The sequence below is a fragment of the Notechis scutatus genome, chromosome 1, assembly GCF_049901735.1.
Source record: "Notechis scutatus isolate UNSWTSFEM ecotype Mainland chromosome 1, rNotScu1.2, whole genome shotgun sequence".
NCBI lineage: Eukaryota > Metazoa > Chordata > Lepidosauria > Squamata > Elapidae > Notechis > Notechis scutatus.
Genome location: NC_142009.1, coordinates 52,019,700 through 52,046,781, shown reverse-complemented (window position 1 = coordinate 52,046,781; position 27,082 = coordinate 52,019,700). Strand labels below are relative to the sequence as shown.

The window sequence follows — 27,082 nt, the reverse complement described above, 5'->3', positions numbered from 1 at the left end:
GTGGTCACATCTGTAATCCTGATTGGTCAGTAAATTGACCCTTGTTGGGTTGGGGGTGGTGTACAAACTTTACTTAGAACCTGTTGATGGCTGATCATAAATATGTGGAACACTTTTTTGTGAATTTTTTTTTCAAAAGAAACTAATTTTTTAAAAAGAAGTTCAGTCATAATGTCAACTGGAATGTAAAACAAGCCTCCTCATTCCTCATTTTATGTCCTGAGGCACAAAAGTAAGACAAATGTGCTCCCTTCCCTCTCTCACCAACCCCCCTCCCAAAAAACACCCCCCCCCAAACCAAGGGAATTATTTCAGAAGTTTCTATAGCAAGCAATGTCATAAAAAAGCATACTTTTTGCAATTTAGTCTGCCTTTATCAATTCAATAACCAAGAAGTAAGTAAGATATTTCAATCAAATATCACAAATGAGCAGTATATAAAACTGTTCTCTGATATTTATCTGAGGCATTTTACAATTACACACACAATTTTTATGTTTGGCAATCTGCCTTCAAAGTCCAACAAATGAACAAAATAACTGGCTTTTATTTTGGCAACCAGAATACTTAATGCTTGCAATTTTTATAAATTTCCAAATTTTGTAAATGAATCCATCATACAATTTTGTTTTTCCCCTCTTATTCCTGTATATTGTCAAATCAACATTCAGACTCAGTACACGTGGCTCCAAATGACCAATATGTTTTTTTTAAAAGATTTCTTATGTCTTTAAATGTAACCAATAGGACTGCATAATATTGGCTAAAAGTGCATAGATAAATATAGTAAAAAAATTCTTTAAAAGAAAAAAGTTTAAAGGCAGAGGTTCTGGAGGGCCCGGGATTTTTCATGAAATGATTAAATAATATCCAGTATAAAAATCTAATATTAGTGGAAAATTTCCTATTACTGAATTGCCAAAAAACATGTAATGAATTACTGGAAACCCTTACTGAGAGGACAAGTGGGTATTTTGAAGAAAAGGAACCTCAAAGTGTACCATTACTGTACATGCTATTTGTATGGAGGAGTTTACCAAGTGCTATAATAATTGCAAATATATGGTATGGAAACAAAATAGAGCTGATATGTTTGTTGGCTTGACAATTGGACAGTTTCAAATAATTGCATCTAATTGCTGAATATGACTGATGCCATTGGACAAAAGATCACTTAATTTCTGAATGATCAATCTGTAAATTTTGGTAAGAACTCCAGATATAGATAAAATAACTTAAATGCATATGGAATTTTAAACTTTTTTTAAGTGAAAGGTTTTATATATCTAAATTGAGGCCTTGCAACACACACACACACACACACACACACACACATACACTGAAGCACACAACAAATGCACAAAATTCAATATGCCATGTGGTATGAGAATTGCAAAGGGTATCCATTTTATTTCCATCAGTCTGAATCAACAGAGAGGAATATGGGTCAGGAGAAAATATTTATTAGCAACAACCTTTAAACTTATTAGCCGTTTTCATCTAGTACAGGTTATCCTTGACTTACGACCACAACTGAGCCAAAATTTCTGTTGCTAAGTGAGTTTTGCTCCATTTTACAATCTTTCTTGCCCAGTTATTCAGTGAATCATTGCAGTTGTTAAGTAAGTAACACAGTTGTTAAGTGTACCTGCCTTTCCCATTTGGCTTTGCCTGTCAGAAGGTCGCAAAAGGTGATCACAAGACCTGCAACCTTCATAAATAGGACTCAGTTGCCAAGTGTCTTAATTTTGATCATATGACTATGGGGATGCTGCAAAGGTCATAAGTGTGAAAAATGATCACATCCCTTTTTTCAGTGCTGTTGTAACTTTTAACAGATACTAAATGAACTGTTGTAAGCCACAAAGACTACCTGCACTATTTTTATACATGATACAATGTGGTTTTGATAAATAAAAAAAAAAACCCTCATAGGGCAGACTCAATGGACCACTGGGCCTTTTTCTGCTGTCAATTTTCTATGTTTCAAGGGTGAGGGGTCCTTGGTGCTCTCTGAGCTTGGCTGTTTTCTTGCAGATATTTAATTATCCAATCTACCCATTTCTGCAAGAAAACAACCAAGCTCAGAAAGCACCAAGGACCCCTCATTTGTAGCCCCCCCCGAGCTACAAATATTTTCCTTTATTGATGTTTCTATGTTTCTGTTCTTTAATATACAGTGAGCCAAAAGAAGTATACAATATGGCTAATCTAAACTAGGTGTGTTTATATATAATAGAAAGTAATGTTATTATTTTTATTTTCATACTTTATTATAATACAACATGATTATTAAGTTAATCCCACTGGCCCCAAAGAAGTTTACATTTGTATAATTCATTACAGATCATTATTTAATTCTTTGGACAGCATAATGGAAGGTGAGATATATCACACACATAATTGATTCTGGGGACTGGGACCATTCCATTTCCAGTTAGACATTCCAAGTATGAGGTCATTTATTCGAAAACTCTCCAGGGTTGAAATTATATTTTTATCCCACTTAATCTATAAACCTAAAGCAAAGCAGGAATGAGACATTACAAAGGTGACAGCAATAAATTGTCTATATTACATCACTTTGCCATGTGTAGCATAATATAATTGTTGCTGCATTCAAAATGTACTTATTATCTCATTGTTTTAATCTGCATAAAAGTCTACATTTTCCTTTCACATCTTGGTTGCCACTGTTGTGTGCTTTTTTACTCCTTCTTCTGGACAAAGTTAAAATTGCTTCTTTGTGCTGCTTGCTCTCTCGCAATGACAACATTGCTAAGAAAGTGAGATGAACCTTGCTTGTTCTTTGATTGTGGTTTGCCATTAGATGTTTTCTATGTGCATAGTAAATGCTGCAAACTTTTGGAAACTTTTTTTCCTGTAATTTTAATCCACAGATTTTAACCAGAGTTTAGACACAATCTTTGCCTTAGTAAATGAAAATAACTCCACTGATATTTTATGAAACGATACGTTAAAATTAATATTTCATTCATATTAATAAAAATAATAAGGCTAATATTTCATTCAGATAAAAGCAGAATCAACAATATCTGGATTCTACTTCTGTCTTTATTGATGGAATATGCAGAAAGTCTTTGTCATTCTTATTTGCCTCCAGCATCTTTTTACAGTATATCACTGCTGCCCAATACAGATGCTTACTTGCTGCTAAAAGTTGACACAAATTCATGACACATGATCAAAATTAATTGGAAGGTTCCCCCCCCCCCCCCCGATTATGATACGTGTGTTAATGTTACAATTATAAGATGTAATAGGAAATCATCGTTTGGTATGGAGTATCTATGGGGATTCTCAGTCATCCAGGTCATGGTTGTCCCACAAGTGCTTTTTCAAAGGCAACTACTTTCTTTGTTTTTGCTTGGACACATTTCACTTCTCATCCAAAAAGATTCTTCAGTTCTGGATGGTTCTATTCATCCAGAACTGAAGAAGCTTCTTGGATGAGAAGCAAAATGTGTCCAAGCAAGAGCAAAGAAAGTCCAGTTGCCTTTTGAAAAAGCTTCTTTGGGACATTGTTTGATATAAAATATAAAAGGACAGAATATCAGACTTGTGAATACCTTCTTCTTTTCCTTAACATGGGTTTTAAAGATATTTCTAGACTTACAATAAAATAAATTTTGAGCTTCATATTATATAGCTTCAACTAGAAAGCATGGTAATATTACAGGTCTTTGCATCAACATTATAATGTTTACTTGGTTAATTTGTTTCATTGACATGTTATTTATAACCCTTCTGTGACATGCTATTATTTGTTCCCTCTTACCATCCTATATTTTTCTTGCTTTCAGTTTTATTTTTGCTTTCATTTGAAGCAAAATGTAAGCATTAGCTCACCAACTTTTTTTACCCTATTTTGTAGTGTTATCCTTTATAATATTGCACTTTATAATATTGTTTGATGTCAAGAAGGCCCTAAATACTTATCTCAAGCATACCAGACAGTTTCAAACATCTGATTCTTTGCTTGCTATACTTCAAGCCTAGCACCATGAAAAAAGTGGTCTTCAAATTTATCCCAAACAAAATAGACTAAAGTATATGAGATTTCTGTTTGTATTGCTTCAGGGGAGGAGGGGATATTCATATTTTAACAAGTATTTCCTGTATTCTGTTTTGCAAATTTTAGCACCAGCACTCCTTGATTTTTGCAGGGCAGCCAAAGAAATGGTTCTTTTTGAGTCACTGCGTTCTGAATACTTCAACATTAGCTGCAGCCTCTTTTAGTCAATGCGAGCTTCAATAAGACATAGCAAATATTATTATTTTTCCTTTACAGCAGCAAGAGATCCACCCATATATTTCATATCCAGTTATCCTCATTGCTGCATGGGGTTATTCTTATAAAATTGAATATACTGTATATCTGTGATAGGAAAAGGGTTTCTTTTTATTAATTTCCCCCCTATATGTATCACATTTTCTCCAAGCTTTAATTGGTTTCAAAAATGGGTATATCTTTTAGAAAGAAGCTTTTAATAGTCTAAATAACTCTTGTATATTAAAAATAGAAGCAGGTTGCTTTTCACTCCAGAATATGGTATGTGTTGCATCTGCATGTAATCGCTCACTGATATGGGTAGGAGGAACATCCTGGTCATGGATATCCCCCACTACAGAAAGTTAACTATGGCACTAAAGACTCAAAGTTACTACTTGTATTCAAGAGTTTAGCAGAATTCAGGGCTGCCAATTAAATATAATTTAGACGGTTGACTATCATAGCTAGGTACCTAGACAGATACATATATCTGATAGATGCCAACTATTTTAGATGTAGAATTACAAAGAAGCATTGTGCTTAGTAATTTGGGGGCTTAAGATTTTATCCCAATATAAATCCATTAACATATTTTTTGCATTTGGCTATATCCAAAAATCATCAAAAGTAATCTGAGCACAAAAAATTCAATCTAAGATTTAAAGCTTGGATAGTGAGATGGAGGGGCATACAGTTTTAATAAATAAAAATAAAATAAAATAAAGTGGGATAGGAATGGTAGGCCAACATATCTGGACCACAAAAATTCAGGTGACCAATCAATGGCAGCAGAGATTGGAATTTTCTATGTGATTTTATAGCTATCTACTGGTCCTCCAGATAACTGCCACCTACTGTACATATGGGATGCTTAAGCTTGGGAAATTTTATGGTTTTGGTTTATAAAAGAAAATTTCAGCCTTAACCTACAACTACCCAAGTTGAGCATTCACAGCAAGACATACATTATTACTCCTTAAACAGTTCCTTAACTGGATAGAAGACAATTTAACCTATCAGAAACAAGCCTAGACAAAGCCTAGATAAATTAACACAATTAATTTATTTTCTCAAAGGAAATTCTAACTGAAGGGAAAGTTTGAACTTGCTTGTTGTGTTCCTTGGGCATGTAGCTTTTGAGTGATATTTTCATGGGTATTTCTCCTAAGACAAAACTAACAGCTGTCCATAGATGATAACTAAGACAAGTGTTTATATTCGTTCTAAATCACATTTTGGGTTTTAAACATGTTAAATAAAAAATCTAAAAAATGGAACCAACTGATTTTTGCTGCAAATTGAACATTTTATGCAATGGATTTGGGGTTAGAAATTTAAACTATGTTCCTCAGCTTTATTTATATAGCTACTCTAAGTCAGACTGAAGTTGTTGTCTGGTTGCTACTGGTTTTAGCCTTTCATTTGGTTGAAAAATCTGGAAGAGAAATAAAGAAGCAATGTTGTAATATCCATTTAAAATTAATATCCAAGTTATTTTGTTACTTTATTGAACCCAGCACTTTATAAGTTTCTTCCTAATTCTTTCCATGCTTTCTTCCTTGCATCTTCTACAGTGGCATTTGGCAAGTTTCAGACTTATAAAATGTACTTTCCTTTTTTTATTAGAATACTGTGAGACACCAAGTAAAACCTATGTAAAACAGATTACACATAAGAAATCTTGAGCCCTGGAATTTCTTTTGAACGAGCAGAACAAGGACAGTGCAGAATGTATGGTATCCATATACAGAAAGTTCTTTTTAGCTACCACAGTTGGGACTAGCATATATTTAATATTTGGACACATAGTGTTGAGGTAATTCCCCGTTAGGAGAATGAGTGCATACAGGAAGACGTATTTGAAAGTAGTGTTTGAATAATACTCACACAGCACACAGATACACTGTACAGTAAATGTAGATTTTTAACTTCCAGAAACATTTAAGCAAAGTTCAAACAAACAGTCCAAAGTCATTCACAGGTAAAATCAGTCAGTTTTCATCCAGGGATAATCCAATAACAAAGTCTAGTATCAAAAACAGTTCAGTATCAGACTGACATCAAATCCATGAATAACAGTCAATTAGGAGGAACGGCAATACTCTCCAACAGAAGGAAAAAGAGACTCACTGAGACACACTCTCTTCTGAGACTAAGACTAAACAACCCAGGTTTCTGGCTCCATTTTATGGCCGTTTGAGAAACCACACCTAATTACAGTTTTGCATTTTCTTAAAGAGACAGTATTAAAATGTCTATCCTGGTTTATATATTTCCAACCCAAATAGCTGTTAGGTAACTTACATTCCTAACATTCTCCCCTTTTGGGTAGGACAATATATACAACCTTACATTCTAAGTCCATAATCTTCACAGCAAGCCTTATGCTTTATAGAGCCTTGGGCCTTTGTAATATGATCTGCTATATTGTTTTCTGACATCAAGTATTCTAGCTTAATCATCTTACTTTGTACACATTGTCTCACATTTAAATATCTTAAATCTTTTTTTTCTTGTTTTAACAGCAATATTTGAAGCCATCTGTATTGCCGATTGGTTATCTTCATAAACAACAATAGAATCTGTTACATCAATTCCCATATCAATTAGTAGTTGCTTATACAAAACTAAATCTGTACATAATATAGACAAACATGAGAATTCAGCCTCCATTGTTGACAAACTTAGATGTTTCTGTCTAATAGACCTCCATCCAATCAATGCCTTTCCCAATAATACTACAGTACCCGATGTAGATTTTTGTGTATTTATGTCTGTAGCAAAACTTGCATCAGCATATGCAGTTAAACTCAGTTCATCTTTAGGCTCCAAATACAATACATAATGCATTGTTTGTTTCAGATATCTTAACACACGTTTAGCAGCTTGCCAGTGCCTTTCAGTTGGTTCAGCATGAAATCTTGCTAATTGATTAACACAGTATGTGATATCTGGCCTTGACCAATTACTGAGATAAGATAAACTACCAATCAAGGACTGATAAATGTTTTTATCAAAAATAGGACTTTGTACATCACTATGGCTAAACTCCTGGCTCATTGGTGCCTTAGCCGGCTTACAAAGTTCCATTTTAAAACTTTTTAGTAATTGGTTAATTTTATCTGCCTGTGAGATCTTGTATCCTCCCCTAGTTCTATCTATCTTTAAACCAAGATATTGTTTGATTTCTCCTGTTTTATCTTAAATTTCTTCTCTAACAGTGAGGTTATTTTAGTAGCTTCTTGTTCAGTTTTGGTGATTACTGCTATGCCATCAGTAAACAATAGCAACAATGAAATTACACCATTACTTTCTCTTTTAAACAAACATGGATCAGCCATGCCAGCTACAAAACCTATCTTAGTTAATTCTTTAACTCTACATTGATTCCACTCATATCCTGATTGCTTCAAACCATAAAGACTCTTTTTCAATTTCCAGCAATCAGTTGTATTATCATTTTTGAGACCTAAAGGTTTCTTTAAATATATAGTGTGTTGCAATGGTGCATGCAGATATGCCGTCTCTACATCCAAATGATTTATAATGTATTTCTCCTTAGCTGCCCACACTAAAGCTGCTCTTAATGGAGTAGCCTTCAGACTAGGTGCAAACACCTCATCATAGTCATTTGCTGTCTGATTGAACCCTTGTGCTACTAACCTGGCTTTATGGGTAACAGTCTCATCTACACTAGTCTTAAGTTTTTATATCCATTTACATCCTATGGCATGTTTACCTGGTGGTAACTTAACATTTTCATATACCTCCAGTTTTTTTTTAATGATTCCAGTTCCTTATCCATTGCTATCTGCCAAGGAGTCTGATACTTAGCATGATACATTTTTAGTTCACTATAATTACTTGGAACTGTATACACTTGGCATACAACACTAGCCTGATATCTATCAGGTGGTCATGTTACACAGGTTGAACGTCTTGGTAATACAGGGCTAACTGGTGGACTTTCCTGTGCCACCTGCTTTGTTCTTCTACCTCCTCCTGTTCTTCCTCTGTAATGGCTATTCGTGGTTTACTTATTTTATCTTTAGGGATTATTTGGGTGTCAATAATAATAATATCATTTCTGGATTCCTGTTCCAGTTTATCCCACCCAACGTTCTCGAGAAATTTTGCACTAGCACTACAATAAACATGAGCTGTGCCTTGATCCCAGAATCTAAATGATCTATGGTTGGCCTCATAACCCACAAAAAATAACTTCTTAGCTCTATGTTGCCCTTTCAGTCTTACTTGTGAGGGAATATGCACCCATGCTGGAGCTCCAAATGTGTGTAGGTAACTTAAATTTGGTTTTCTCCCATGCCAACGAGTGAATGGCAATTCACCAGTTGTTGTATTAACTACATTGTTTAAAACATGATTATTATACATTATGACCTCACTCCATAGTGTTTCAAGCAAACCTGAATCAGATAACATAGTGCGAGCCATGGCTTGTAATGTTTGCCCTCTTCGTTCTATAAACGAGTTATGTTGTGGTTTGTAAGGTGCAGAATGTTTATGCTCAACACCAGCCAATTTCAACATAGTTTGGAATCTTTTGTTAACAAACTCAGTCCCGTTATCAGTAACTAAAGTAATTACTTTACTTTTCATTTTTCTCTCAGCAAACCTTAGCCAGTTAAAGAAATGTTGGAATGTTTCTGTTTTGTTTTTCATAAGATAGCAGAAACCGTATCGTGAGTAATGGTCCATAATACTCAAAATATAACAGGCACCTCCTAAAAAAAACAACCTCTAAAGGTTCTTTGGTCTTAAACCCATTTAGTCTTTTTGCAGGAGTAACCTTACTTTTCTCTTGACTACAAGCATTACAGATAAAATACTTGCTACAGGGTTTCAATTTTACTCCCTCTGACAATTCAACAATTGGTTTGAGCATTTTGAAATTTTGCAGTAAATGTATACATTCATCTTTGCAGTAAATGTATACATTCATCATGTGGCTTAACATTGTTATAAACTGAGTTAGCCATCTTCAACTGGTCATCATGTATTACATATAAATCATTATTTAATGTAGCAGTAACACTTTTACCCTCTTTCTCTATTATACATTTATCTCCCCTAAAGGTTACTACATAATCAAGATTAACTAAAGCCCTTACTGATAGCAAATTAAATTTCAGTTTAGGTACATATAACATAGTTAAATGTTCGTTTATACAAGAACAATATGCAGTACCTTCACCTGATGCTTTAATTTTCCATCCATTCGCCAATGATACATGTTGTTTACTTGTGGACATCTTTACAAACTTTTTTCTATTTTTAGTGATGCACTGCGATGCTCCACTATCAACAACCCACAAATCATGGTTTACAGTTGAATTGCTAGAGATAGCTAAACTAACATTCTTCTTGGCCTTCTGATGTTTACTAGTATTCTGTCTTTTTTCCTTCTTACAGAATCTAGCTATGTGTCCCCTAGCCTCACAAGAAAAACATTTCCTAACAGTATAGGCAGTTGAAGACAAATCCTCTTCTTGTGGTTGTTCCTTCCTCAGTTGGTCCCTATCCAGCTGTCTTCTTGCTTCTTCTAGCAACCTTCCGGTTATGTCAGTCAATGCCAGTTTATCTCTGGGTAGGACTTCCAGTGAAGATACATAATCATCATAACTTTTATCCAATGTGGAAAGAATGATGTAAACTTGATGCAGCTCTGAAAATATCAGTTCCTTTTCATGTAGCTCTTGAAAAGATCTTTTCATGAAGTTCAAATGAGCTAACATATCTTTACCTTTCAGAAGACGTGCTCTAAACAGTTTACGTGTAAGATGTATGTGTGTACCTACACTGTCACGAACATAAATCCTCTTCAAATTCTACCAACACTTAGCAGCAGATTCTTCTCCACGAATATGGACTAGCTGCTGGTCACTCAGTGTTAGTCCAATTATACAAAGAGCTCATTCATTTTTCTGTTTAAAGTCAGCAAGCTTCTTGCCATCATCCTCATTTTCTGGATCCCAAGCATTTACATCTGGTGGGTCTTGAACTACATTCCATAAACCTTCTCTACACAGAAGTAGACTGCACTTCATAGACCAGGAAACATAGTTTGTTCCATCCAACTGGGTTATCAGTGATAGACTTGTTGAAGTGTCTTGTGCCATCTTTACCAGGATAGTAAACCACAATTAAACAGTAAACAGCTGTCTGTATACAGTACTGTGTATTCACACCAACTCTTAATTATCTGAGCCTGGTATGGCCTGGGCCCATAACCAGTGTTGAGGTAATTCCCTGTTAGGAGAATGAGCACATACAGGGAGACATATTTGAGAGTAGTATTTGAATAATACTCACACAGCACATAGTTACACTGTACAGTAAATGTAGATTTTTACTTCCAGAAACATTTAAGCAAAGTTCAGACAAGCAGTCCAAAGTCATTCACAGGTAAAATCAGTCAGTTTTCATCGAGGGATAATCCAATAACAAAGTCCAGTATCAAAAACAGTTCAGTATCAGACTTACATCAAATCCATCAATAATAGTCAATTAGGAGGAACGGCAATACTCTCCAACAGAAGGAAAACAGAGACTCACTGAGACACACTCTCTTCTGAGACTAAGACTAAACAACCCAGGTTTCTGGCTCCATTTTATGGCTGTTTGAGAAACCACATCTAATTACAGTTTTGCATTTTCTTAAAGAGACAGTATTAAAATGTCTATCCTGGTTTATATATTTCCAACCCAAATAGCTGTTAGGTAACTTACATTCCTAACACATTCCAAAACAAGCCCTATTATTTCATTAAAACAAGAAAACCATAATCCAACTCAGCATATGGCAACAATCTTTACAAATCTAAGACTCTATGTATATAGAGATGTAGAGATGACCTTGGAAACCATTAAAGCAAGTAAAACTAATTCAGTCCTAGGAAAGTAGAAAGCCAAAGGAAAGAAGTTCAAACTAAGTCCACCATGATTCCTTTTGCTTTAAGGGCAAACAGAGAGAAACTCTGACAGGTTTTCAGTATTCTGTCATTGTTCCCTATGTAGCTTTCCAGTAGCATTACTGGAATCCTTGTGATGTCAGTTTCCTGAAGTGGTCTACCCCAAAGAGCTGATCCTATGGAAGAGTTCTTTTTAACTTCAATTAGAATAGAGCAGGAAGGGACCTTGGAGGTCTTCTAGTCCAAACACCTGCTCAGATAGGAGACTTATTTTCTTAAGTGCTAGTAGGGATAGGTACCATCCAAACCTTAAGGAAAGCTGCTATAAAGGTGAGACAATTAGAATAAACCACAGCACAACATGACCTCCTAGCCCCTACCTAGGTAGAGATCCTAGTTATTTCCTACCTGAAAAGATAGGGACTGAAGAATATGCTTTTGCAAATATATGGTGAATTTAATCTTTAAAATTAAGAAGCTCTATGCACAGGCTGGTAATATTAGAAGAAAAAAATGCTACAAGCAAAATAAAACTCAGAAAGAAGCTCACTGAGAGCTCTGCTTAAACAAAGATAATAGAAAGTTTGTGGTGAGTGAGAAAGCATAGAAACCCAGAATAGAGAAGGAAGTGGAATCTCAGAAAGAAAGTAGAAGTGTTTTTCTGAATAGGGTTATTCCACTTGCCTTGGATATGGATTGCATATGCTTTTTCCCATGGCTTTCCTAAGTGACTGCTGGCCATGTTGCTTGAAGAAGGCTGCCATGCTTTGTAACATTTTTATGTCTCTTTAAACATTCAACTTATTATTCTTGGTTGCATCTTTATTTGGAGATGGCAGATATAGAGGACAGAACTGCCTATTTAGTCCTAGAAGATAGTTTCTGTTTCTTCCTCATTTTCTATTGTTTTCTCATAGGCTTTTACCTGGATAGAAAATACAATAATAGAAAATACAATTAAGGAATCCATGTCATATACAACAAATTATATTTGCATCATGTTCACTAAGTTTATAAATTACAAGGCATCAAGGTGAGACACATTTGTTTGGAAGGATACTTTTGCTAATATCAAAGGATGTGTTCATGTGCCATTGAGCTTTCTGGGAAAGTGTGCATGACCTTCAGTCTATAACAATGCTAAGGAAGAATCATAATTTTCAGCCTCCACAAAGACAAAAAGATCTTGTGTTATTTCTGATGGTCTTGGCTCAAGATATTTTGCTACCTGATGTAAGGAAGCAAATCCCTCCCCAAAGTGAAGGTCCACTATGCCTAATGCCAACCTCCCCCCAAAAAAATACTTGAAAGAGAACATCTCACAAGTATTTTTGGTCATCCTTTCAATACAAATCAAATCTATCTCCATGATCCTTTTTGAAGACTCATAATCTTCTTGCCAATAACAGAAGCAATGTGGTCCCTGAAAGTATATATTTAATTATTCCTTATCTTTAAAGGCACCATTTACACCTAACAGAATAATTCTTCTTCCCACATCACTTTGAGGAAGTAGTGCAACCATAATATGGTTCATATTATTCTATCTCTGAGGGAAGAAACTTGCCAATAGGAATGATGTAGCTTGACCATGATATGCAAAGTTCACACCTAAGTATTTCTTCTTCTTTTATATGAAAATAATTTTTATAGAGCATTGCAGAACACTAAGCACTAGCTTCTGGTTTCTCTTTCAGCATAGAGTAGAACCCGCCATTTTAGTTTATATGGAATGTTATCAAAATAATGAAAGTTTATTAGCCAATAATCATTATTTTCCCCCCTAACATTTAATGGCAAAGAGCACAATATCACTTCCAGTCTAATTTTTGAGTTTTAATCCATCTGTGTGATACATAATTTTAAGTCAATAGTTATTTGTACCTATTTGTTGTTCCAGGTACCTCTCTGTTTGTCACAAAAGTACATAAACATTGATTATAGTGGGATGATTATAGTGAGATAATCTGACTATAGGTTGATTATGACAGCCAGATTGGTCTAGTGGATAAGGCATCACTAAATTAGAAATCAGGAGACCATGTGTTAAGTCCTGCTGCCATGAAAGCCAACTGAGTGACTTGGGACCAGTCATTCTCTCTCAGACCAACTCACTTCACAGGGTTGTTGTTGTGGGGAAAACAGGAAGAAGGCGTGTTGGATATTTTCATCACTTCCAGTTATTTGTAAACATATATTTTAGAAAAGGTAAATGATTAGAATCCTAAACAGGATTTCTCCATATAGCCGAATCATTTTAATGCAGGTTCATTTATATGTGGATTATGAATTTGTAGACATAAGGAGGGTAATTTACTTTTTCCTCGAACTATTGAAATTTGGCATAAAACAATATATATCTGATATGTGTTTCTTTTTTTTAAAAAAAATTAAAATAAAGTTTATTTAAGTTTCATATATTTAAAACATTTAAAAAGAAACAAACATATAAACAAATATATATACATATATACATTTTGCAGCAGGTATTGAGCATTGGTTATATTTTTCTTTTCTTTTTTTCTTTTACCCCATAACATTGACGTGATCTACCTTGTTACAATACCTTCCTCATTCTTTTAATGTTTTAATTTCACAGAATACTTTGTGATTAAACGCACGTCCTTCATAGTTTCATAACTTATTCAGTTATGTGTTTCTTAACATCTCTATATTTGGTATTTGAAATGCCTTTCTCTTTTCAAATTTCAATGGCTACAGTTTAGCATAACAGTTTTAAAAATCTTACAATTGCTCTTCCATGTACAGACCTCCATGTTACATGCAAGTTTTAGTATTTTAGTATTTATTTGATTTGTCAATCGCTTACAAGATACAGGTATAAGAATAAATATAGTTTTGAATACATGAGATAGATACTTATAAGAAAAATAAAAAAAAAACAATAGAACAGGGACGGTAGGCATGATTGGTGCACTTATGCATGCCCCCTACAGGCCTCTTAGGAAGGGGGTGAGGTCAATAGTAGACAGCCTAAGATTAAAGTTTTTGGGGTTTGGGGAAGAAACCACAGAGTCAGGTAGAGTATTTCAGACATTGACCACTCTGTTGCTTTTCCTGTCGGATTTCCTGCAATCAAGTTTGGTGCAATTAACCTTGAGTTTGTATCTATTGTTTGCTCTTGTGTTGTTATGGTTGAAGCTGAAGTATTCATTGACTGGTAGGACATTGCAATGTATGATTTTATATATTATACTTAGATCTGACTGAAGGCGGCATAGTTCTAGGTTTACTAGGTCTAGAATTTAGAGTCTGGTGGCATAAGGTATTCTGCAATGAGTACAGGAGTGGAGAACTCTTGTTGTGAAATATTTCTGGACTTTCTCAACTATGTTAATATCAGATACGTAATGTGACTGTATGCAGTCAAGCCTAAATTAAGACAGTGGCATCCAAAGATAAAAGGCTTTTAGATAACAGAACTGACAGGCACATCTGCTTAAGATTTGGAAAGCCACTGCTTGTCAGAACAGACAAGGCTAGATGAACTGAGAAACTTCATATAGTCTCTACAACTAGCGCTTATGTAGGTATCCCATTGTATTTCGACTTTTGATTACAGTCAGGCATTGGTATAATATGGATCTTATTCTCCAATACAATAAAACAATGTAGGTCCCTAGCACACAGGGATTTATTTCCATTCTCATGTGTAAGCCACAATGGATTTGTGTGTCCTTGAAAATCGAATAAAGACTTCACTTTTTGTGGTAAATAAAATTGCTATTTAAAGTTTTAAACAATGCCACACATTGGTATAGTGTAACCAACATATTTTTAAAGTCATTATATTTCCTTTACCTATTTTAATTATTTGAATGTTTGCCCTATTTTTCTATATTTTGATCATCTTGTTTTGTACATCTATTGCAAAGTATTTGCCTCACATCATTTTCACAGACTCTCTTCAGTATTACTTGATTTTACTTTCTACAGCCCATTTAATGACATACGTGGCTTTTTAAGAGTTTGCAAGGCTCATGAGTTATTTTCAGTTAAAATATACAGGCTGCACAGCTGCACACTTTCTATTTGAGATTGTGCTTAGATATATTTATATTATGGTTACTATAATTATCATTATTAAGCTTTTTCAAGTTTTGTTCATTTTCTCTTATCCAACTAATTAAGATGTTCAATTTTTGGATGGTATGTATTAAAAAATAATAAAACTTACCTACTAATTCTGAAAAACAGTAAGCGTTTGTCTCAGTAAATTAAGTCTTTCATTGGCTGTCAACTGGCTTCATCCATTATTTGGTTCTTCTGATAATTAGCTGATTGTGCAAGAACTTCTTTCTGAACATAGGAAACTGTAATGAAGAAATGAATTTAAATGGATTTAAGAGATGTATAATTACTGCATGTTTCAGATTTCAGTAGCTTCTTTTGCAAGGCCATCTTCACATACCTCTTAAGTGATTTTTTTTCTTTAACATTGGCAGCCATTAGCAATAGTCTGTTTTTATCTGTGTTGTTAGACGCTAACTACAACAGCAATATCTATAAAGCTATTCAGGATTTTCCCAAATAAGCATCTGCATTGGAATCAGCATTATCAATTTACAGTTAGGGGCTAAGAGATTGAAAGTACACTGCTATAAACCTGAAACCTTTTCAGTGGTGCTGTACAAATGTTGATTTCTGTTATGTATTCTTTAACCATGAAGAAAATACACTGCTTGCGGAATGCTTGATAACTGAATAAAAATGTAGTTATCTTCTATAAGATAATCTCTACTCTAACTTAAATATGCATTACAGGTAGCATGTGAAGGCTTTCCCTCCCTTCTTACACTCATTCCCTTTCAGAATGAATTTAACTCTAGTGATTTGTTTAACATCTTCTGGAAATATATAATTCCTACTAAAGTTTGATTACTGTGTAAAATACATCAGCATGCTTTTAATAAAGATTCTACTGTGCTTTAAATTGTGGCCAATGATTTCTTCTTTAGACTGAATCAGACTTCCAATTTTATAATGTTCCCATTAAGCAATGTTTATGTGAGCTGGACACTGATCTTATTCAAACTCTTGTTCACTATGGCAATACTTCCCTGATTTCAGCAATCTTATTCCACTTTGTCAGAATTTAATCTCATACTGCAAAACCTCTTGTATTCCACTGGCATTCTTCTCTAAACCCTTTCTTCAGATTGCTGTGAAGTTCCTCACTGAAGCAACCACCTGCTCAATGCTTTGGTTATATATCTCAATTTCTAGTGAAACAGTGTACAAATTGTAAATAGAGTCTATATTTTTAGACTAGTGTATTTGATGTCTTAAAAGTATAATTCTCAGTGAATATTCCAAAGCCAGCCCTAACTTAATGAAAAGGAAATATGGATATATCTCAAGGAAATAAACAGACCAATGAGGACTGACCTTTGATAAATTATGTTCATGAAGGCCACTTAAATATTAAAGGTGCTTGCTTAAACTGTTTTTCTTGCATTCTATCTACTGCAACACACATTTTGCCTCTGACATTAATATATATATTTTTAGAAAATATACGTTTCAGTCCAAAGACCCCTGCACAAAAACATTTCTCCTTGTACCTGTATGATATACAGTACATATAGTCTATCTCCACATAAATACTACTCATATGCAGATATCTATATTCTGTTCCAAACGGTTGTAACTGGATTTCATGGGCAAATTTTAGTACTGGCATCACATCTGCAAATTGGATCTAATTGGTTTTCTTCACATTTTTATTTCTGTGAACATCTTGTGTGGTCTTTGTCCAGACAGTTGCTATAAGTGCAGCCAAAATATAACATATATCCAGCAAGATGTTTAACTTTTTTTTTTTTTGCTGAGGCACCAGATGCTCAGGTTTGTAACAGAAACTGTTTTCAGGTTTCAAAGCAATGAAGCATGGAGATATGAATTCAAATCCCCATTGGACAAACAGAGCTACAGTACATACAGCTTTCTTACAATTTTTGGTTCCAGTCTTCTACATTCTTGATCATGAATACCTAAGTACTATTGTTCACCATACACAAGTTTGAGAAGTTACACATTTTATGATTTCTTTCACATCAAATTTTTGATTGTTGCATATAAAACCATGTGAATTGAAGGTAACCAATGTTTGTTTATTAATCATTGTAATTTGTTAGTTTGAACTTATAGAAATTATCTTACTTTCCAGGATATGAAATATTATGCATAGGTGATACAGATAAATTGATTGGCTTCTACCAGTGGAGGTCAATGAAGATTAGATTATAAATGTACAGATATATGTTTAATATGGGTGATTTACTTTCATTAGGAATGTATTTCTATGTACATTATTGTCAAATGGAGCTCTAAATAAAACTATATATTTAAATATGTTGTTGATTATTGTTTTCACAGGTATATTGGGATACTGGAGAATATTTAGAAACATTAAACAGTCTGAAAACTAAAAAATCTGATACATTTTTAATAACAGTAGCTCTTGTGATACAGAAAAAAAAATCCCATTGTATTCTGAATTCTTAGGATTTCACTGCATATTCTCTTATTTCTTGAATAATTCCAACATTTATCACTTAAATATATAGATAATCTTTGATGACACCAGCTTCTAAACTGATGTTTAAACTAATATAACTAATATAACTTTTATAGTAAGTATAAAGAAACTAACATTATAAGAAAAAACTTTTACAGCACTGATTTCCATAATTTATTTTTAAATGTTCAGCTGTCCCCCTGCCCCCCCATCAGTTAATTCAAAATAAGTTAAACTATATGATTAATAATAAAAAAATTAAGAGTGACATTTCTCTTTCATCATGCTAATGGAAATTAGACATACCCATGACCTTTTGGGGATATTGTTTCAGAGATATTTCCTTAACTAAACAAAGAAACTGAATGACCATGGATGAGCAAAAAAGCATGGGAGAGAGAATGATTTCCAACATCCTGCTGGCTTCTCCATTGGTCTTCTTTGTCAAGAAGCATCCAAAATGATGGTTGTGTGACTGTGGCTGACCACAGAAGTGTGGTGTCATGGCAGCACTAAAGCAGCCATTTTCAATCCCTTGGGAATGATTGGTCCCAGATTTTGGACCCATTCTTTAAATTAGCCCACTTAAGATACCTTGATTCAAAAACTGTTCCCCTACAATGTACCATTTTGCCCAATTGAAAGTTACAAATAATCAAACAGACATGAGAGTTTTAGTAGTATATAATTTGGATGGTCTAAAGCAAAGACCATTTATGAAGCAATTTTGTTTTGCAATAAGTGGCATCTTATACCCAACTATTCGTATTTCCAGTACGGCTAGATTTCAAGGCTCTGAAAATGTATTATATAAGAGGATCTTCTGTAACAGTTCCCATTTGATAGGCAATAATTTAATACCAGTATTTGGATTTTTTTACTTGTTCTGTTATCTCTCTTTTTCTCTCCCCTTCAACCCCCATTTTGAGTTGGAGCTGGAGTTGGCTGAAAGCGACATTATAATTGCTACAAGTTGTACCATACAGGATAACCACATTACAATTGCTATAGGTTGTACCATATATGATGACCAGTTTAATTTTTTCTTATAATATATAAAGCTTTTATTAAATAAAGTTCTGCCAATAACTTACAAGTCAGTACATCTTTGCTTTGTGGATCTAATGGTTAAAGTTGACATCACTACTTAGATACACATTGTGAGGATGGGGCACCACACATAAAATATTTCTTCAGGCAAGTAGACAGACCCACCTTTCTCTGGAGTAGGGCCATATTCCTGCAGCATTGTCTCCAATGCTCCAATAATGCTCCAATAATGTAAATCATTATGAGGTGTCTAAATGTTAGACTAGAACTAGAGAACTAGGTTCAAATCCCCTTGAACATGAAGTAAGTTCAGGCCAATAACCTTTCTCTCCACTGAACATATTTTAGAATTCTCAGAATAGCAATGGGGAATATATGAATTTGAGACCCAATTTACCTCTTTGCAGTCAATGTGAAATCAAAAGGGTATGTTGGCAAGTTTCTATGCTCTGTCCATTTTTATACAAGGAAGTTCCAGTTTGGTCCCCTGCTTTTTAAATACAATGATGTTCTCCTTGATTTTCAATGTACACAGTGCATTGGGAAATTAGCCAGCAATTCAATGTACACAACTACTTCTGCTTTCCATCTTCTATCCAGAAAGGTGCTGGACTTCTCAAACAAATATATAGTGGTAGCTTGGATGAGGGCAAACTAGGTTGCTCAGATGTGCATGGTGGAACAGAAATTTACAAACAGTTCTGGATACTGGTGGGGTGTTTCTGGAGGAAGACTGCAATTGTGTAGGTTCTGTTTGTGGGGTGTAGAAGGATCCATTATAAACCTGGATGCTTTGAGAAGTTATAGTTATGGGCTATAAAGTAAAGTCTTTAAAAATGATAGATAAGATAAACAAATTGACAGTATTATCCATCTTTTTGTTTTATTTCAAAGAAAATGGAATTTATAAAAGGACCACCAGCTCTTTGCCCAGCTCCTTTAAGGACAGCAGCAAGGAAACCACAGATACAGGCAGGCAGACTCAAACTAACGCAAATACAGTCGAGAAGTAACTCATGATCCCCTGAATATGCACAACCGTGTTTTTTTTTTAAAACAAAACACCGACCATGTACGTATGTATATTTCGGAATGCATGCGAGAAAATACACATACCAAACCATGATCTCAGCGCGAAGTGGGGGGAAAGATCGCAGCTTTTCCCTTCTCCTGCCAAGTTATCATTGAGAAAACAGACAGGCAGAGTGACGTCCTGGGTCAGACTGAGTGCGGCTCGACTCTACCAAGGAAACAGGGAGGCCCGTGTATTCCTCGGATGCCCACCGCCGCCTTTCTTCCCCTCCCCAGCCTCTCCGCCTGGTGCGGAGCAGCTGTTTCAATGGGTCCTGTCCTGCAGGCAAGCTTACCCATCCCCAGGCAGCTGCATGAGCAGGGGGGCTCGGGCTGCCTCGGACCAGCATCTCCCCCCTTCTCCGGCTGAGGTCGCGGAAGCCCAGTGAAAGGAGGCGTGTGTAAAGATTTTGCAATGTCCCTGCATGGGGTTGTAGACTTTCCTAGCAAAAAAAAAAACCCGGCTTCGGCTTCTTTTCAATCCCCGGCGACTCACCTGATTAACCCGCCTGCGGTTCTGCCCTGACCAGGTAAAGCGAGTCCAGACCTTATATCATCTTACAAATCTGGAAGCAAGCATCGCACTCGGAACATTTTTGTTTCCTCCCCCCCCCCCTTTATAAATTGGAGAAGCTGATAGCGCTGTTAACAGTCCTCTTCCTCTCCTCCGCTTCTACCCCCATACCCTCTTGCGTGGGACTTGCTTAGGAGTCAGTTCTTTTTCGGGGAAATCAAAGGGTCAAAGCTGTCAACCAGGCATTATTGATCTCTCTCTCTCTCTCTCTCTCTCTCTCTCTCTCTCTCTCTGACTGTTCGCCCTCGCTCTTTGCCATTTTAAGGGATAGCGCAGTTTTGTTTTGTTTTGTTGTTTATGTGTCTCCCTGACAGGTTCGGTTCTGGCTGGTTTCCCCCCCCGATTTTGCCCTTTGTGATAAAAGCATTGATTTATTAAACATACGGTGGGGGTGGACGGTGAGAGTGGGGGGGGGGGGTAAAGTGCGGGTGTGTGGGGTTAACAGGATGGGAGCGAAGGACGACTTTAAAGCTACTACCAGTTTGGTATGCTGGCAATCGTACCTGTGATTTTGTTTATTATTATGTGCTGCTGCCCGGAATGTACCCGTCCCACTTCTCCTTGAGCTCCTTTCAAAGATCTGAGAAGTTCCGTTCCCTCCAGTTTTGTCAATCGGTTGCAACCTTTACTGTCTCTCTTCCACTACTGCCAAGGGCAGCGCGGTCCGTCCGAGGACCTTGGTACGCGGAACAGTGCACGAATAACTACGAATGGGGCCAGTAATCCGGGAAGAGATAGTAACGTCTGTCTTCCCTCCCCTCCCTTCCTCTCCTTCTTTCTTAAAACACTTTGTAAGAGTGATTTATAAGAGCCAAAGAGGCCTGCCAGTTAATGCCAGGAAATTTATTATCATTTGTTATCTAACAGTCTGTCTATCTCCATATATCTTTCCATTCTTCTGCTTATTAATAAGATTTTGCTACATGACGCTGCTTGTCTGAGGCTGTTTAGGCTTCTGTGCTGTAAACTGAGGAATAAACACCATTCAGTGCAATGAGCTTTCAACTTAATATGAACTGAGCTGTACACTGGAGAATAAGCTTTTCTGAAGTGGGACTTGGTTGTGTGTGTGTGTGTGTGTGTATGGTTTGTGAGTGTATGTGTGTGTGAGAGGGAGGGAGGGAGGGAGGGAGGGAGGGAGACAATGATTGAGCGCTGACAATGGTGCAGAGCTGCTCACAAAATCAAGAGTTGGGTGGGATTCTAGCATGAAGTTCTTACACCCCCTTCTAAAGTAAAAGCTTATGGTATGACATGGACAAAAAAAATGGCCTTACCACGCATATTAATACAGTGGCAATATATCTTCATACTTCTCCGATGCACAGTATATCTTATTTGTACTAATTTGAAGAGCATTGCTGCTCTAAAAAGCAGAAAGAAAAGATGGACAAAGTACGTGTGCATGCACAGTGAACCCTTTTTTATGAGATGTGAGTTGGGGAGATAAGTACCTTCCTTCTGTGGAGTCTTTGGAGTCAGGGTGCTATATGATATGCAAGCATGCATTTTGATATGTATATAATTTACATACAGTGCAACATAGGCATGGAGTGTGCAAAAATGGGAGTTCAAAACATTTTTAACCTGTCGGTTTCACACTTTTCTAACACTGAAAGGAAATTATTTAAAATCTCAAACTTCAGATCACATCTGTGTGTACAGTAATTAATCAAAGAAATAAACAAGCGTGCAAAGGATAACACCCTTTGTTTATCTAGGGGAAACCCAATGTGGTCATTTGTCTCTACCTTCTGAGTAACTTGAAAGGAGGGTTTTTGGTTAATGGTTTTTAAATCTTCATATGAAATTGGACTTGGAAGTTACCCATGGACTGCTGTATTGGGCTCCAAAGGAAAAATGATGGTGATGGTTGAGGAGGTCAAGGGTGGTGATTACTCAGGTTTGTGTATTTTATAAGCCTTATGAAATGGGCTGCAGGGGAAAGCTCTGGCAAAGGGTTACAAGAACTGTTAGCAGAACCATTAGGAGGTAATAAGGATAAAGTAAAGACAACTTCATCCTAAGGAAGCAGGGAGTGTGAGAAAGAGACTCCAAATAACCCACCTTGGTTCTACAAGGTGTAAGGGAGGACTCTGACAGGCTTTCCAGACTCTGTTATTATAATCTACATCATGTTTCTCAACCTTGGCAACTTTAAGATGTATGGACTTCAGCCCCAGAATTCCCACAGCCAACAAGGAAATTCTGAGAGTAAGGCTGACTGAGGAATTCTGGGAGTTGAAGCCTATACATCTTAAAGTCTATGGAGATTCTCAGTCAGTCATCCAGGTCATAGTTGTCTGTCCCAAAGGTGCTTTTTTTTCAAGAGGAAACTGGACTTTCTGGTTTTTCTTTGAAGACATTTCACTTCTCATCCAAGAAGCTTCTTCAGCTTTGACTGAATGATCAATCCTTCCATTCCCCACCATCCAGTCAGAGCTTCTTGGATGAGAAGTGAAATGTCTTCAAAGAAAAACCAGAAAGTCCAGTTGCCTCTTGGAAAAAGCACCTTTGGGATATACATCTTAAAGTAACTAGTAAAGAGAAACACTGTCCTATAACAAGATTTTCAGTAAGTCCTTGAGATTTCTGTATCCTGACCTGACTTACCTTGAAGAGCTGACATTGGCTTTATTTCAACATAGATATAGCTTTACAGGTATATGAGAACAGTAAATAAAATATCAATGTTTTTCAAATAATAATATATGAGATATGTTAACTGAAGATGCTACATTAGAATAGTAATAATTAAGAGCCAAGATTCTAAAGAGCCAGTACAGATTTCATGTGAAAAGGTTTCAAGGAAACCTTTAAACTGCTTTCTCTAAAGCTATGTTAATTGATGTGGGTTTCATCATACCCTTCCTGCAAAATGCCAGAGGGCTATTGGGTGGCAGTGTTTTCCGTAGCCCTGTGATGTCTCTAGTAGTTCTCTGGAGTTTTACAGCCCACATTTGTAGGTCTAGATTGAGTTATGTATGTAGTTACAGGTAGTCCTTGACTTATGACCATAATTGAGCCCAAACTTTCTGTTGTTAAGTGAAACATTCATCAAGTGAGTTTTGCCCCATTGTACACCTTTTCTTGCCACAATTGTTAAGTGAAACACTGCAGTTGATAAGTTAGTATCCTGGTTGTTAAGAGAATCTGGCTTCCTCATTGACTTTGCTTGTCAGAGGGTTGCAAAAAATGATCACGTGACCCTGGGACACAGCAAAGGTCATAAATATGAACCAATTTTTGATCACATGATCATGGGGATGCTGCATAACCATCATAAGTCACATTTTTCAGTGCTCTTGTAACTTTGAATGGTCATAAACGAACTGTCATAAGTGGAGGACTACCGATATTAGTCCTCCCAGTAAACCAGGCAGGAACACACAATGAGATGAGCTAATGGTACTTTATTGAAAAGCCACATTAACAGAATCTTGCAAGTTTGAAGGTGCAGATCTCCCACTGCCACTTTTAATTGCTTGATCCATTAGGGCGGGTTTTCTTAAGTTTCTTTCTGTCTTCAGCAACCGTGGCCTTCCCCCTCTTGTCTCCTAGGCAGCTTTTCTTCTTATCCCCCACGATTATTCTCACATACCATTACAGTATGTGAGTTACAGTCTTCCCATTTAGAAGGCATCCAACTGGTGAAAGATGCCATTATGGACTGCTACTCTTCTGTAATAGATCCCACTTCAAGGCATGTAACAGTTGAGTTGAATAAAGATTGCAGTAAAATCTCCTGGAAGCAATCTCTGTTGAATCCAGTATATTATATCTCACAAAATTCTCTTTTCTCTCTCCAGAGTGTACATGAGAGGAAGATTGAAAGTTGTAGTACTGCCCAAATAAAAGTGTATTTGGGGTAGGAATTTCTGGCTAACTCCCAAATTGCACAATATAACAATCAAGCTGATAAACCTTGCTTTTAATGTCCTATTTAGGTGAGGACTCAAGAAGTTTTTGCTTTTTCCCTTGTGGGTCATGATTATGGGTGTATCATTAGTTCAATTGTTATATTAAAGGGAAAAAAACTCAGAAATTAAAATGATTTGCAGTCTCCATTCTTCATTTTTCTGCCTTTAGAGGCAGCTATTTGACACATAAAGCATGATGACTTTACTGAATATGTTCACCATGAACATGTATGGAACCCTCAAGTAGCATTTGATGACCATATGGGTGCTGAAGGTCATAGCAGATTGTGTGGCCTACCAAGTAGTAGCAGGGATACTGTGGTGAAAACAGGAGGCAAGAACATTATGTGCATCATTTTGAGATGTACAAAATAAAGTTGGACTATAAATGTAATAATAATAACCAATACAGTTTTGGTTGTTTTATCTTGTTTTGCTTTTAATTGTTACTCACCCAAAATCATATATATGAAACGAGTGGCTATATAATGTATTAAACGAATAACTAAAATAAGAACACCAATAATAATATCTAAGAGGAGGATTGTTTCAGTTGGTGAATATACTAATTCTATATGGAGTTATTTTAATAATGTAGAGGTTTGATACATTGTCTACATAACAGTATGTAAGTGGAGTAATGATAATCTGTAATTAAGTCCTCATATTCTTACCTATGAGAGTCAGTTTGGCATAGTTGTTAAGGCATCAGGCTAGAATTGGGAGACCATGATTTCTAGTCTTGGTTTAGGCACAAAGCCAGCAAGGAGACATTGGGCCAGTCACTCTCTCTCAGCTCTAAGAAGAAGGCAATGGCAAATCTGTAAAGAATCCTGCCAAGAAAACTTTAAGGACTAATTCAGGCAGTTCTCAAGAATCAATAGTAACATGCAAGCAAACAAGCACCAAGCAAATACTAAGCAAGAAAGATAGCCACTGATAAATCTTAGAATCCTTTTGAGGGAAAAAAAATAAACCTTGCAAGAAAACTGCAGGAATTTGTCCTGGCAGTTTCCAACAATTGGACGTGATTGAACCAAAGAAAAACAAATCTTATCTACAATCATATATGTCCAATGGTAATTTGCAACTGTACTTAATATATTAAATGTTAAGTAAGTAATATAACTCTATTAAGCATGGATACTATCATACTTTGTTTCCCAAGTGAAAAGTTTAGTTAAGTCTAAAATATTCTGTATCCATCATGTCCCTACTTCTCCTGATTATGGCATCATTATTTTGATATGAAGTGATCTTAAAGATATTCCAACTTTTATTTTGAATCCCAGAATTTGAATCAACACTGGAATCACAGCGCTTTAGATAAGAGATAGAAAAATAAGTTGGCACCTGAAAAGTTTCTGATGGAAGTGTCCAGGAGTGGGCGTCAAAAATATTAGCAAAGATTCTCTGCCCAGTTGCTGCGTGGACATGGCCATGGTGGGCGTGGCCTAGCCAGTCTCCTGCACCATGGCGGGGTGGGAGGGGTTGGCCTTCACGGGCTCTGGAGGCTTTCCTGGAAAGCCGGAAACAGGACCATTTCTGGCCTTCCTGAACTTTTGGAGGCCCATTTTTCACCCTCCCAAGCTTCTGTGCGTGCCCTGCACTTATCTGCATCCAAAAGACCGCGTGGGGACTCCTGGGGGGAACAGGGCAAGGTGGGCAGGTCCAGAAAGGAGTGGGATTTGGGGGTTCTCTGAACTGCACAGAATCTTGCAGTACTGCACCACCGAGGCTCTCCTGAACCCCTGCGAACCCCCAGAAGGCCACCCCAGGAAGCATCCCTGAAAATGATAGCTTGATCTCTTCTCTGTCATGTTGTTTACAGGGAAATTTTGTTGCAATTCAACAAGATTAATGTCTGAGTGTTTTTGTTGTTTTTCTTTGTGAATGTTATATGTGCCTTAACTGCTACACAAAACTGTTCCAAATGAGACGAGTGGCTATACAAATCTGATTAATAAAGGATATAAATTTAAAAAGGAAGATGCATATATATTCACATGAAATACTGTATATATGTGCAATATGATCTGGAGGAGATTTTCAATATGTTATCAAATGATTAACCATAACGTATATTAAAATGTGACATTAACTGGGACGCTTTAAAATATTCTTAGAAGTTTCAGAATTGTGTATACAGATGTGGTGTTATGTCATCTTCACCTTTACATGAATTACACACTCTTCTTGGAGATGGGGAATTTTTTTTCTATTTTTACACATATGTTTTAAAATATAGATAAAGTTAAAATGTACTTAATTTTTTTTAAGTAAAATAAAATAAAGTGAGGTGAGATAAGGTAAAGCAAAGTGAATAATTCAGTTACATGCCAGAGGATATATATTAAATATCTTTGAAATACTTTTGCAATTTTTTTAAAAAATGTATGTAAAATATTTTATGACTTTAGTCCATATAATTCAATTAACTTGCCAAAAAAATAATTTAAATTTAGTTTGCAGCTGTATTCACAAGGATGAGTATCGTCATGTCCACATCTCATGTCGCAAAAGCTTTATTATGGATTATGATGTAATTTTACGTTATTAGAAAAAATATTCACAGACAAAATAATGAGGAAAAAGCTACTGTGGCATAAAACAATAAAGGTTACAGCAATGAAACTTATCTGGTGCAATTTAAAATCCATTCACTAAGAAACCTTGACAGGATCTGCCTTCCAGATACTG

At 36.0% G+C, this 27,082-nt stretch overlaps 1 protein-coding gene across 3 annotated transcripts in view; it reads left to right on the top strand.

Annotated features, from left to right (window-relative positions):
• The window catches only part of ESRRG (estrogen related receptor gamma), a 459,707-nt gene that overhangs the window by 11,406 nt on the left and 421,219 nt on the right, over positions 1 to 27,082 (top strand). Inside the window, exon 1 of one of the 3 annotated variants that reach the window (XM_087963925.1) lies at positions 20,291 to 20,418. The exons of 1 other annotated variant lie outside the window; for it this stretch is intronic. The gene's annotated coding sequence lies outside the window, so the exon portion shown is untranslated. Of the gene's footprint in view, positions 1 to 20,290; positions 20,419 to 27,082 lie in introns of those variants that run through there. One more of the 3 variants, XM_087963956.1, reaches the window with a different exon arrangement.